The following is a 14,203-nucleotide window of genomic DNA, read 5'->3' as shown; positions in this document are numbered from 1 at the left end:
GAATTGTGTGTTTATTTCAATTAAAGGACTTTTTTCTGGGTGTTGTGTTTTTTTTAAATACTTTACTAGAAATTCATGGTGGTCATGTCTAATATTGGCGTGACCCCATGAATTTCGGGCTTAGGGCCAGCTGATAATGCCAAGCTGGCCCTAACCCCTTTATTACCCAGTGAGCCACCGCATCAGGGCCCTGGATGAGTTGGGTACAGCGCCAGAAGATGGCGCTTCTATGAACGCGCCATTTTCCGGGGTGGCTGCGGACTGCAATTTGCAGCGGGGGTGGCCCAGAAAGCTTGGGCCTCCCTGCGCTGCGGATTCCAGCCCCCAGCTGCCTAGTTGTACCTGGCTGGACACAAAAACAGGGCGAAGCCCCACGTCAATTTTCTTTAAATTATTTCATGAAATAATTAAGAAAAAAAGGGCTTCCCTATATTGTTGTGTCCGGCCAGGTACAAATAGGCAGCTGGTGGTTGGGGGCAGCCCGTTCCTGCCTGCTGTACCTGGCTGGACACAAATATAGTGCGAAGCCCCACGTCAATTTTTTTTAAATTATTTCATGAATTTCCTGAAATAATTTAAAAAAATTGAAGTGGGGCTTCGCACTATATTTGTGTCCAGCCAGGTACAGCAGGCAGGAACGGGCTGCCCCCATCCACCAGCTGCCTATTTGTACCTGGCCGGACACAACAATATAGGGAAGCCCTTTTTTTCTTAATTATTTCATGAATTTCATGAAATAATTAAAAAAAATTGAAGTGGGGCTTCGCACTATATTTGTGTCCAGCCAGGTACAGCAGGCAGGAACGGGCTGCCCCCAACCACCAGCTGCCTATTTGTACCTGGCCGGACACAACAATATAGGGAAGGCCTTTTTTTCTTAATTATTTCATGAATTTCATGAAATAATTAAAAAAAAAGTACGTGGGGCTTCGCCCTATTTTTGTGTCCAGCCAGGTACAACTAGGCAGCTGGGGGCTGGAATCTGCAGCGCAGGGAGGCCCAAGCTTTCTGGGCCCCCCCCCCGCTACAAATTGCAGTCCGCAGCCACCCCGGAAAATGGCGCGTTCATAGAAGCGCCATCTTCTGGCGCTGTACCCAACTCATCCAGGGCCCTGGTACGGTGGATCACTGGGTAATAAAGGGGTTAGGGCCAGCTTGGTATTATCAGCTGGCCCCAAGCCCAAAATTCATGGGGTCACGCCAGTATTAGACATGACCGCCATGAATTTCTAGTAAAGTATTTAAAAAAAACACAACACCCAGAATAAAGTCCTTTAATTGAAATAAAGACACAATTCTTTATTGTTCTAAATTAAACCATACTTACCATCACACCCATTCCAGCTGAAGCCAACGATCTCCTGCAATAAAAGAAAAATAATAAACCAACCTCATCCTTACCTTTCCATGGTTCCCACGACAGCTTCAGCTCTGCTACATCGAGATGACTGGCTGGACCGCAGCAGAACGCTGCCATCCAGTCTGTCATCCCGCAGACACTGAGAAGCGCAGGCATGCTTGCGCTCCTCACTGTCTCGCTGTGACGGCATCCAGATGAGCCGAGGTCATGTCCAATGAACTCGGCTCACCTCATGCACGTCACTGACAGCGTGGGAAAATTCTCACGCTGAAGTGCTGAGTGCAGGAGAATTCTCCCACGCTGTCAGTGATGTGCATGAGGTGAGCTCATGTCCAATGAACTCAGCTCACCTCCTGCACGTCACTGACAGCGTGGGAAAATTCTCCTGCAATCAGCGCTTCAGCGTGAGAATTTTCCCACGCTGTCAGTGACGTGCATGAGGTGAGCCGAGTTCATTGGACATGAACTCGGCTCCTCTGGATGTCGTCACAGAGAGACGCTGAGCAGCGCAAGCAAGCCTGCGCTTCTCAGTGTCTGCGGGATGACAGGCTGGATGGCAGCGTTCTGCTGCGGTCCAGCCTGTCATCTCGATGTAGCAGAGCTGAAGCTGTCGTGGGAACCATGGAAAGGTAAGGATGAGGTTGCTTTATTATTTTTCTTTTATTGCAGGAGATCATTGGCTTCAGCTGGAATGGGCGTGATGGTAAGTATGGTTTAATTTAGAACAATAAAGGATTGTGTCTTTATTTCAATTAAAGGACTTTATTCTGGGTGTTTGTGTTTTTTTTAACTTTGACTATGGGGTTAGTAATGGGGGTGTCTTATAGACGCCTCTCCATTACTAACCTGGGCTTGATGTCAGCTGGCATTATAAGCTGACATCAACCCCAACCCTATTACCCCCTGCCACCGCACCAGGGCAGCGTGGAAGAGCGAGGCTAAGTGCCAGAATTGGCGCATCCTATGAATGCGCCATTTCTGGGGCGGCTGACGGCTGGTGTTTCTAGCCTGGGAGGGGGCCAATATTCATGGCTCCCTTCCTGGGCTATTAATATCAGCCCCCAGCTGTCTGCCTAGCCTTTGCTAGCTATTAAATTAGGGGGGACCCCACGTCATTTTTTTTGGGGGGTCCCCCATTTTAATAGCTAGTAAAGGCTATGTATTCAGCTGGGGGCTGATATTAGTAGCCTGGGAAGCTCCGTGGGTATTACCCCCTTCCCAGGCTTCAAACATCTGCCCCAGCCGTCTGCTTAACCTCCGCTAGAGCCTAAAATTAAGGGGAACCCCACGCCAATTTTTTTAATAATAAATCCTTTATTTTAATACTAAATGACAAGTACAGTAACCAACACTATCACTGTACTTCATATATATGTGACTGACATGTTTCTATCTATCTAATCTATGTGTGATGCTCTATCTTTCTGTTCTAAATTGTCGGGTACCGCTGCTGAATTGCCGGCCGGCTTTTTTAAAGAGACAGTGCATGAAAACACTATTATTTTTTTAAATAAATCCTTTACACTAAATGACAAGTACAGTAAGCAACACTATCACTGTACTTATTATATATGTGACTGACATGTTTCTATCTATCTAATCTATGTGTGAAGCTCTATTCTTTCTGTTCTAAATTGTCGGGTACAGATGCTGAATTGCCGGCCGGCTTTTTTAAAGAGACGGTGCATGAAAACACTAATATTTTTTTTAATAAATCCTTTACACTAAATGACAAGTGCAGTAACCAACACTGTCACTGTGCTTCTTATATATGTGACTGACATGTTTCTATCTATCTAATCTATGTGTGATGCTCTATTCCTTCTTGTCTAAATTGTCGGGTACCGGTGTATGCCGCTGCTGAATTTGCCGGCCGGCTTTTTTAAAGAGAGTGTCTTCTGAGCAGTTTGTCAGCTTTTGGACACCTTTGCAGGTGTTTTCTATGTGTTTCTATGTGTTTTTGTTTGCCTGCCATTGGTTTTAACGGTGTTCGACGGTGTTCTAAGGTGTTCGACGAACAGTTCAACGAACAGTTCCTCGAACATCCCGGTGTTCGACGAAGCGAACCGAACCCGAACACTACGGGGGTGGCTCAACACTATTAGTGATGACCGAGCATGCTCGCTACTGCTCGGTGCTCACCCGAGCATCTCACTGGTCTATATTAGACCTGGCTCCGCCATGTTCATCACAATCACTCCGAAATCAGACAGTGTAAGGAGAGGTGCTGCTGTGTCAGGGAGAGATTTGCTTGTGTATTAGGTAGTGTAGGGAGAAAAACCATACATTACACATATCCATCTTAACAAAAAGTTCTTTTGAGGACTAACTAATCCATCTGCAGAGATATCAGGCAGGCAGTGTATATAGGCAGGCAGGTAGGGTATATAGCAGACTGTAGTGCATATAGCACAAGAGGCTCCATTCCAATTATGCCTTCTGCTGCTGTTAGATATTTCTATACAAAGGCCCATGTCTCAGGGGCCATGAATACTTTTCTTTGGATCTTAATCCTCATTATTTGCTTAAAAAGCAATCCAGAGACCACAGTTTTTCTGCGCCATTTCCTTGTTGGCACTGCAGAATACAGCCAGGTCCTTTCCATATTACAGCGCTAGAAATCCAGCTATTTAAAACTGTGTTTTCTCCATCAAACGGATCACATATACGTTGTCAGAAAATACTGCCATTTCTGGCCTCCATTGAAAATTTCCTTTAGGCTGTGTCCCCAGATGCGTTTTTTAAGCGTATCCGCAGCGGCAAAAATGCTGCAGAAACGCTTAAAAAACGCATGGTAGAAGACCTGCCATGTTCCCCAATGATAATCCGCATGTGCAGTGCACATGCTGCGGAAATTTCCGCTGCGGATTATCATTGCGGAAAAAAACGCAGCACTACCAATTATTTTGCGGAAGCACTGCGTTTTCGCCGCCATTGACTTGTATTGGAACACATGGATTACGCATCACTGTATATGTAGATGCGCATTCCATGCATTTCAATGTGCGGATGGTACCCGGGTGTGGAGGACAGGAGACTCTCCTCCGGACCCGGGTACCGTAGAACCTGTGAAAAAATGAATAAAATAAAAAAATAACGCTTCACATCCGCATGTCCCTGGCAGGAAAAACGCATGTACAATCCGCATGCGTTTTTTCTGCCAGGGAGATGCAGAAACGCTCAGTAAACAATCCGGAGCATTTCTGCATCGTGGGCACATAGCCTTAGTGTGTCAGTGGAGCAATTCACACCAGTTTGCTGTTCAAACTACTTACCTACAGGCCAGGTATTTAAAACCCTGTTTTCTCCGTCACTCGGATCACATATACGTTCACTCCAAACTCAGTCATTTGTAGTGAGCGTGGAAGATAGTGTCCTCCATTTAAAACGGGCAAGGCACGTGGCAAGGGATGGGGAACTGGACGTGATGGTGATGGTGCATGCAGAGGCCGAGGACAAGGCCGTGAGCAAGCTGAAATTGTGCCACAACAAACACCCACATCTTCTCGCCTGACCTTCCTGTCCCAATTCCTAGGGGACCGCAGCACACCACTATTGAACCCAGAGCAGTGTCAAAAGGTTGTTGGTTGGATAGCGGATAATGCTTCCAGTCACTTAGCCACCACCACCACCGTGTCTTCCACACGGTCAGTTCTCAGTAGCCATGAGTCTGGACCGCATATTCCTCACCCTGATCCTCCTTCCTCCCACCATGCCGAGTGCCCGGAGACAAATGATCCCACATTTGGACACTCTGAAGAGCTGTTCACTTTTCCATTTATAGATTTGGGCCTCTCGCCCGGTCCACTTGAAGCGGGGCAAGAGGAGATGCCCAAATATTTGAGCAGCCACGGTCACACGAAGGCGAAGGTGGCAAAGTGTCACAAGAGGTGGACGATGATGAGACACAATTGGCAAAAAGTAAAGAGTAGGACTAAGGTGCGGAAGTGGAAGACGAGGTGGTGGATGATATAGTAACTGATTCAACCTGGCAGGAGGACATGCAGAGTGAGGACAGCAGCACACAGTGGGAGGGAGACAGAGCACCCCAACAGGTAGGAAGAAGCAGTGTGGTGGCCACAGACAGAAGTCAGCCAACCGTTCCCTGTTACACCAACACGAAGGAAGTTGCCAGTACAACTATTAGGCCTTCCCGAGTCTGGTTGTATTTTAAAGACTCTGCCGATAACCCCAAAAAGGCCATTTGCACCACCAGCCAGGCCAGCATCAGCAGGGGTGGCAAAACGAACAGCCTGACCTTCACCAGAATGATCAGGCACATGCCAGCAAAGCACCCAACTTTGTGGGCCGAACCCCAGGGTCCAGGAACAGTGTCTGTAGGTGGCACCATTGCTTCTTCCGCTGTTGTGCATGCAAGCCAATCCCCTGTCCATGGTGCACGCGAAGATGCCTCCTGCCCTGCATCTGTCTTTGCGCACTCTCAAGTAGCAGCATCAGGAAGCACGTCCATGTCCTTTTCCCAGCGCAGCGTTCAGTTGTCCATACCCAGTCCTTGGAACGCAAGCACAAACGACGGACCCCCTGGGCCGTGGGGTACTCGGTGCCGGGCCGGCTGTTGCTAGTGGAGATGTCACAGTGGCAGTGATCCAGTCCGTGACCCAGGGCGGTCAATCAAAAGGGGAATATTTACAGGGGATTTTATAGTTTTATGTATATGATTCGTGATGCCACCTGTCGTATGCGGCTATATGGAGCCGCCGCTGCGGAGCAGGTCCTCTGGAGCTGGTGTAAATGCAGCAGAGTTGGTTTAGCTCCCCACAGGCAGAGCTTAGCTCCAGGGCAGTGTAGAAATGTTGTAGATGTTATAGGTGATGTTGGGCGTTGTAGTGCAGGGGTGATTTCGCAGCAGTAATAATGGACAGAGGCAGTGTGGTGCAGTCTTCAGGGTTTTTACTCACGGTTGTTGCAATCCAAGTTACAGGTACCAGTGTAACTTCCCTCGTCGTGCTGCTCTTACTCAGGGAGGGGTTCAGCCAACCCTCAGATATCTCCGGAGTACTTAGCGGGACCCCCTTTCTGTGTGTTCTCTCTCTCTGGCCGTCTTCCTACACCTCACACCTAGTGTCCCAATCCAGTACCCGCGGACCTTGTCGGGCGACGTCTGTTCCGTCCCCTGGGTCCTCTATGGCTACCTTCTTTGTGAGACTGATATGGACTATTGGCTGCAGGACTTGAAATACTGCAGCCTCCGGTTTCTAGTTGAGATATAAAGTACTCTGCTAGTTGAGGGACCGGTCCCCTTTGTGCGGCCTGACCCCTCCACCGCCTGGCAGATTCGGGCATATGGGTGGCCTCCAGCACTGTCCATACGCCTGGGGTCTCCTAGTTCCTAGAGCCTTTCTTCTGCTCCTCTCCTTCTCAGTTTTGGGCCTCTCTGCTAGGCCCTCCTCCTGAGCAGAGCTCCTGCTGAGCTCCTGCTCCACACACTCTCCTCTTCTGACTGATCTGTCCTCTCAAGATGGCTCCCCTTTTTATACACCTACTGAAGTGCTCCCCTAAACTACTTCCTCCACCCACACCCACTACCTAGTTCCACCCTTCAGCTAGGGACCAGGGACTGTGCTCTCCCTTAAAAGCAATCTCGCCCTGCCCCCACTGAAGTGGAATGTGTTGGATGCAGGTATTAGGGTCCCGGGCTGTACTCCTTCCTTACCTGAGAGTGAGATACCACACCTCTGGGTGAGATGCAGTAACTCTGTGGTGACCGAACCCTCAGGGGCGCCACTCAAATATGCAGCCAACGCCCCACAGGCCATACTACTAAATTCTCACATTTCACGACTGCTTGCGCTCGAAATGTTGCCTTTTAGGCTCGTGGAGATGGAAGCATTCCGCAACCTGATGGCGGCGGCCGTCCCTTGGTACTCGGTCCCCAGCCGCCACTATATCTCCTGGTGTGCGGTCCCCACATTACACAAGCACGTGTCTCAAAAAATTAGCCGTGCCCTCAACAACGCAGTTACCGGGAAAGTCCACCTACCCACGGACACGTGGACAAGTGCTTGTGGGCAGGGATGGTACATCTCGCTGACGGAACACTGGGTCAACATAGTGGAAGCCGGGAACCAGTCGGACCTTGGGACGGAACACGTCCTCTCAACGCCAAGGATTGCGGGCTCTAGGTCAATTAGGGTTGCCCCCACGATGTACATCTCCTGCAACTCATCCTCCTCAGCCCCCTCCTCCTCTTCAGCCTCCATCTCCGAAATGACCACATCAGTCACAAGCTGGAAGCACTGCAGCACTGCCTCGGCCAAGCAGCAACATGCTGTGCTGAAGCTAATATATTTAGGTAACAAACGCACAATTCTGAAGAGTTGTGGACAACTCTGAAAAAGCAGGCAGATCTATGGCTCACACCACTGAACCTACAGCCAGGCATGGTCATGTGTGACAATGGCCGGAACCTGGTGGCGACTCTTAGGCTAGGCGAGCTCACACATGTACCATGCCTGGCCTATGTGTTTAACCTCGTGGTTCAGCAGTTTCTCAAATCCTACCTGGAGCTGCCGGATCTGCTTGTTAAAGTACTCCACCTGTGTGCCCATTTTAGAAAGTCAGCTACTGATTCTGTCGCCCTTGCCAAGTTTCAGCAGCGTTTGCAGCTTCCGGCTCACAGACTGGTGTGTGATGTCCCCACGCGTTGGAACTCTACACTGCAGATGTTGGGAAGAATTTGTGAGCAGAAGAGGGCATTTGTTGAGTACCAGCATCAACAAGGCCGTCGGTATTCAGTTCAGACTCCACACATAAGACCTCAGGAGTGGACATGGATGTCAGACATATGTACCATCCTCCAAAACTTTGAGGACACCACCAAGATGGTGAGCGGCGATGACGCCATAATTAGCGTCACCATTCCACTTCTCTGTCTTCTGAAACACTCTCTGCTCACAATCAAAGAGGATGCATTGCAGGCGGAGCACGATGAGATGGAGCAAGGAACCATACAGGGTCATTACACACAGCCAAGCCTCATCTCATCCCAACGTGCATTGGGTGACAATGAGGAAGAGGAGTAGGAAGAGGAAGGACAGGAGCTAGTTTCATGCACTTTAGACGGTACTACCTGCACAGCTGTCATACCGTCTGTTCAGCGTGGATGGCCAGAGGACAGAGAGGAGGAGGAGGAGGAGGAGGAAAGCATGGTCAGTCATCCTCTTGGTGAGGACACAGAAGTCTTGCCTGTTAGTAGTATGGCACGCATGGCTGAGTTTATGTTACACTGCCTTCCCATGACCCTCGCGTTCTCAAAATTTTGGGTGACTGTCATTACTGGTTGGTGACACTTCTAGACCCACTCTACAATGAGAACTTTATATCTGTTATTCCTGAGGTGGACAGGTCTACAAATATGGGACTGTACCAGAAGGCCCTTGTTGCGGAACTATTAAAAAAATTCCCATCTGAAAACGCTGGCGGCAGAGGGCACACTTCGTTGGACAACCAAGGACTACAGGTGAGAGAGACACAACTTCAATCCAGCAGAGGCAGGGGAACATTGTCAAAGTTCTGGGAGAGTTTTGTCAGACCCTCCCATCGGACAGGCCCTCAGGTGCGGGGTACTCTCACAAGGAGTGCAAACTTTGGGAAGATGCTGAGGGAGTACCTTGCCGACCATAAGAACATCCTCCGTGATTCCGCTGTGCCTTATAATTATTGGGTATCCAAGCTGGATATGTGGAATGAACTGGCTCTCTATGCCTTGGAGGTCCTGGCCTGCCCTGCCGCCAACGTTTTATCAGAGCGGGTTTTTAGTGCCGCTGATGGAATTATAACTGATAAGCGCATCCGACTGTCAACTGAAAATGCTGACAGGCTGACTCTTATAAAAATGAACAAGGGCTGGATTGGGCCAGACTTCTCAACACCACCGAATAATAGCAGGGTAACATAAACTCAAATCCAGTGTCTTTTCTTGAGAGGTGTATTCCCATGCACCTTTTCACACCCACACATGGGTATACGCTTCCTGATTTTGGCTATTTGCTCTTGTCCTCCTCCTTCTCCTCATCCTACACCACCATATCACCAGGGTGACTGTGGTCCGTGATGCAACACCCACCAAATTTTTTTAAAGGGTGTTTATGATGCTCGTAAAAAAATTGTTTGATACAGTATGTTCATGTTTACCCCCCAGGGGTAAATGTTTGTCAGCCCATACACTTAGTGCATGGGCATTGCAAGTATAGGAGGCCCGCTCCTTTCTAATGGGAACATTTTTTTATGAGGCCCTCCTCCACGTCTCTTCCAAGGGGCATTGAATTGCCTCCAAATTTTTGGCAGCCCTTGCTTTCACTGCACAGGCCAACACTATGGGAGACTGTCTCCTTTCTAAATGGGAATTTGTCATTACTGTGGCCCTGCTCTATGTGTCTTTAAATTCTTAGTGGGGTTTTTCCCAAATTTTGGCAGCCCTTGCAGTCACAGCATGGGCATTACCACTTATAGGAGACCCGCTCCTTTATAATGGGAATATTTTTTTACTGAGACCCTCCTCTATGTCTCTTCAAAGGGGTATTGGGTTACGTCCAAATTTTTGGCAGCCCTTGCAGTAACTGGATACGCAATAACAGTATAAGAGACCCACTCTTTAATAATGGGAACAACAAAGCATAGCCGGCTGATGGCTGTCTAACAATAGCTAGGGCCGACTGCTGGCCTTTTAAGAATAGTAAGGGCCGTCTGATGTCCCTATAAAAATAGGCTTTATGACTTTCAGAGTCCCTCCATCATAAATAAAACAGGAAGTGTCTGATGATGTGTCACACACCACATTGCCAGCTAAGGTTGTAAAATGTTAAAATGACATTTCCCGGTGAATGCATTTGTCTTAAAAAAAAATAAAAAAAACCAAAACAATAGGATCTTTCTTTAGTATAAAAAACACAAATTTAACAGCAATGTAATCACATTGTTCAGCTCATGCACTTCCTTCTCCATCTCCGAAATTACCACATCAGTCACAAGCTGACAGCACTGCAGCACTGCCTTGGCCAAGCGGCAAAAGGCTGTGCTGAAGATAACATGCTTAATGCTTAATTGACAAACCGCCCAGCACTGCAGAGTTGTTGAAAGCTGTAACACAGAAGCCTGATCTGTGGCTCTCATCTCTGAACATACAGCCAGGCTTGGTCGTGTGTGACAATGGGCGGAACCTGGTGATGGAGAAATGACAGCAGGGGTAGATACGGTTTCCCTCTATGCCAGTCCCTTCACCGAGCTAAAGAATATGGCTGTGGTGAAATACAACTCCCACTGAGAAGCAGTTTCAGATTGAAAAACATTGTGCCCACTAGAGGATTTGATTCTGAGGGCTAACCTTTCTCCCACGCTCAATAGCCCCATAGCAGCTGCAAAGTTAGCGCTATCATGAACTTTCCTGAGGTAGAAGCCAAGGCACACCAGAGGATTCTCTGGTGGGACCGTCCAACCCTGCCGAGAAGCAGTCCTGGCTAAGAAAAGTGTGTGGAAAGGTTCCCGGACACTCCATGGCTGCTTTTTTAATGTGGATCGGCCATGCTTATGCATGTTACTTCTCAAACCGCGTTACAGATCAGGCCATTGTCGAACTCTGTATTCAAAAAATTAAATGCACAAAGAAAGATGTGTGTATGTGTGTCAAAGCACCACCGACAAGGGCGCGTTGATGTTGGACGGGTTGCCATTGCTTCTGCAACAAGCTGCATTACAGGACTTCCTGTGAGAAATGACACGCAGGGTAGATAAGGTTTCCCTCTATGCCAGTCCTTGCACCGAGCTAAATACAACTCTCAGCAAAAAAAAGTTGTGGACTGGCTCCGTACCGTCCCTGGTCACATTCACCTGTCCACGTGTTTGTGGTTAGGCGGTCCTTCCCAGTAAGTACATTGGGGAGGGCACGGGTAATGTTGTGGGACCCGTGCTTGTGGAAGGCGGAGGCGATACCGGGAAATATAGTGGCGGCTGGGGACCGAGTATGGACACCCGGCCGCCGCCGGCATGAGGTTGTGAAAAGCTTCCACCTCCACGAGCTTAATAGGCCACATTTCATGTGCAAGCAGCTGTCAAAAATTTGGCAGCATAGTATTGCAGCCTGTGGGTGGGTGGGTGGCTGGCTGCCTGCATACTTGCGCTTGCATTCCAAGGAATGAGGTAGGGACAACTGAACGCTGTAGTGGGACAAGGACGTGGACGGTGATTGTTGCAAGTCTGCAACGACAGGTACATGGTGGGAGGCATCTTCGCATGCGCCAAGGATCACATATGATGGGCACACTTTTAGGCAGTGACCTGGAAGTCAGAGATGCTTCCAGAGGTCTTCCCCATGCTGTTCCCATTTCTTTTCAGCACTGTATGCTTGTGTCTGATGATGTGTCACACACCACATGGCCAGATAAGGTTGTAAAATGTTAAAATTACATTTCCTGGTGAATGCATTTGTCTTGGTTGAAAGCAATGCAAAAGTGCAAAAATGCATCAAAAACGCAACGTGTGAACATAGCCCAAGGTGTGGAGGAGTATTTTTGGTTTTGGTTATTTATTTTGCCTTCTATACAAGTCATTACCCTGGAAAGGATGTTCCTTAGCATATTTCCCAGGAAAATCCATTTTGGTTTCGTTTTTCTATGTTTTATTGTGAATTCGTAAAAGTGGCGTAATACTCTGACAACGTTGTTAACAGCAGTGACCTGGGAGTCAGAAATGCTTCCAGGGGTCTTCCCCATGCGTTTCCCATGTCATTTGAGCACTGTTCCCATCGATTTGGGCAATTTTTAGGCCCTCTGCAGACCGCTGGGGGGAGCCGCCTGAAAAATGCTTCCCATAGACTTACATTGGACTCGTTGCTCGGGTCGAGCACCCGAGTATTCCAATTTGCTCAACCCGAGCAACGAGTACCCGAGCATTTTAGTGCTCGCTCATCACTAGCTGCCGTTGCTTCTCCATCAAGCTGCATTAGAGGACTTTCTGGGAGAAATGACACCCAGGGTAGATACGGTTTCCCTCTATGCCAGTCCTTTCACCGAGCTAAATACAACTCTCAGCAGAAAAAAGCTGTGGACTGGCTCCGTACCGTCCCTGGCCACATTCACCTGTCCACGTGTTTGTGGTTAGGCGGTCCTTCCCAGTAAGTGCAGTGGGGAGGGCACGGGTAATGTTGTAGGACCCATGCTTGTGGAAGGCGGAGAGGATACCGGGAGAAATAGTGGCGGCTGGGGACCGATTATGGACACCCGGCGGCCAACGTCATGAGGTTCTGAAAAGCTTCCGCCTCCACGAGCCTAAAAGGCCATATTTCAAGTGCAAGCAGCTTTCCAGAAATCTGGCAGTTTAGTGTTGCGGCCTGTGGGTGGGTGGGAGGCTGGCTGCATACTTGCGCTTGCATTCCAAGTAACAGAAAACTAAGCAGATCGTGGCCGCAATCATCATCATGGCCTCACCTCGGCACTATGAACTCTCCTGAAGGAGAAGCCAGGGCCCACCGGAGGAGTCTCCAGTTCTCTGGTGGGCCCGTCCAACCCTGCCGAGAAGCAGCCCTGGCTAAGAAAAGTGTGGGGGAAGGTTCCCGGACACTCTATGGCTGCTTTTTTAATGTGGATCGGACATGCCTATGCATGTTATTGCTTAAACCGCATTGCAGATCAGGCCCTTGTCCAACTCTGTATTCATGAAATTAAATGCGCAAAGAAAGATGTGTGTGTGTCAAAGCATCACCAACAAGTGCGAATTGATGTTGGACGGGCTGCCATTGCTTCTGCAACAAGCTGCATTAGAGGACTTCCTGGGAGAAATGACACCCAGGGTAGATACGGTTTCTCTCTATGCCAGTCCTTTCACCGAGCTAAATACAACTCTCAGCAAAAAAAGCTGTGGACTGGCTCCGTACCGTCCCTGGCCACATTAACTTGTCCACGTGTTTGTGGTTAGGCGGTCTTTCCCAGTAAGTGCACTGGGGAGGGCACAGGTAATGTTGTGGGACCCGTGCTTGTGGAAGGTGGAGACGACACCGGGAGAAACAGTGGTGGCTGGGGATCGAGTATGGACACCCGGCCGCCGCCCGTATGAGGTTATGAAAAGCTTCCGCCTCCTCGAGCCTAAAATGCCACATTTCAAGTGCAAGCAGCTGTCAAAAATTTGGTAGTATAGTATTGCAGCCTTTAGGTGGGTGGCTGGCTGCATACTTGTGCTTATGACGCGACCCCTGGGCCATGTTGTTAGGGATACCCGGAGCCGGATCAGATGGGGGTTGTAGTCTCCGAGTGGCTGTGACCCGGTCCGTGCCCAGGGTGTCAAATTCAGTGTGCGGCAGTCCTTGCAGATGTTCTTAGTGTCGACTACGCCACCCGTTGATTTGCGGTCAAAAGGCCGCCGCTGCAGGATGGTCCGCTGAGGCTGGTGGTGTGTGTGCAGCTGTGGTAGTATAACCCCCAACGGGAGGGGTATAGCCTCAGGGGGTCAGACGTGGAGGATGGTGGTTGTGAAGGTGCAGCAAGGAGACTCAGAGGCATGAAATGCAGTTTCAGGGTTTTTACTCACTGGTGTTGCTCGGGTCACTCTGTACAGCAGTGACCACCCAAGCCGTGCTGCGTCCACCAGGTGCGGGACTCGGTCAACTCCCGGGCAATTCCTGAGTATGGTCCTGAGCTCCCTTCTTCTCTCTCTCTCTGGCCGTTCTCACCAGGGATCCACCTCTATCCGGCTCCCTCGGGTCTCTTGGTGGTTGAACCTTCTCTGGCTTCCCTGACCCTATGCTCGGTGTGCCATTCTGGTGGATTTGGTGAGGGTCGTGGCAAATCTTGCCCACGACCTCCGGTTCCTGGCTAAGGTTTGCTTTGGCCTCCG

This window comes from Phyllobates terribilis, unplaced genomic scaffold (assembly GCF_046119375.1).
Source record: "Phyllobates terribilis strain yellow unplaced genomic scaffold, ASM4611937v1 Scaffold_9__5_contigs__length_417890890, whole genome shotgun sequence".
Taxonomy (NCBI): Eukaryota; Metazoa; Chordata; class Amphibia; order Anura; family Dendrobatidae; genus Phyllobates; species Phyllobates terribilis.
The sequence above is the reverse complement of the archived record's forward strand: the minus strand, read 5'-3'. Positions refer to the sequence as shown.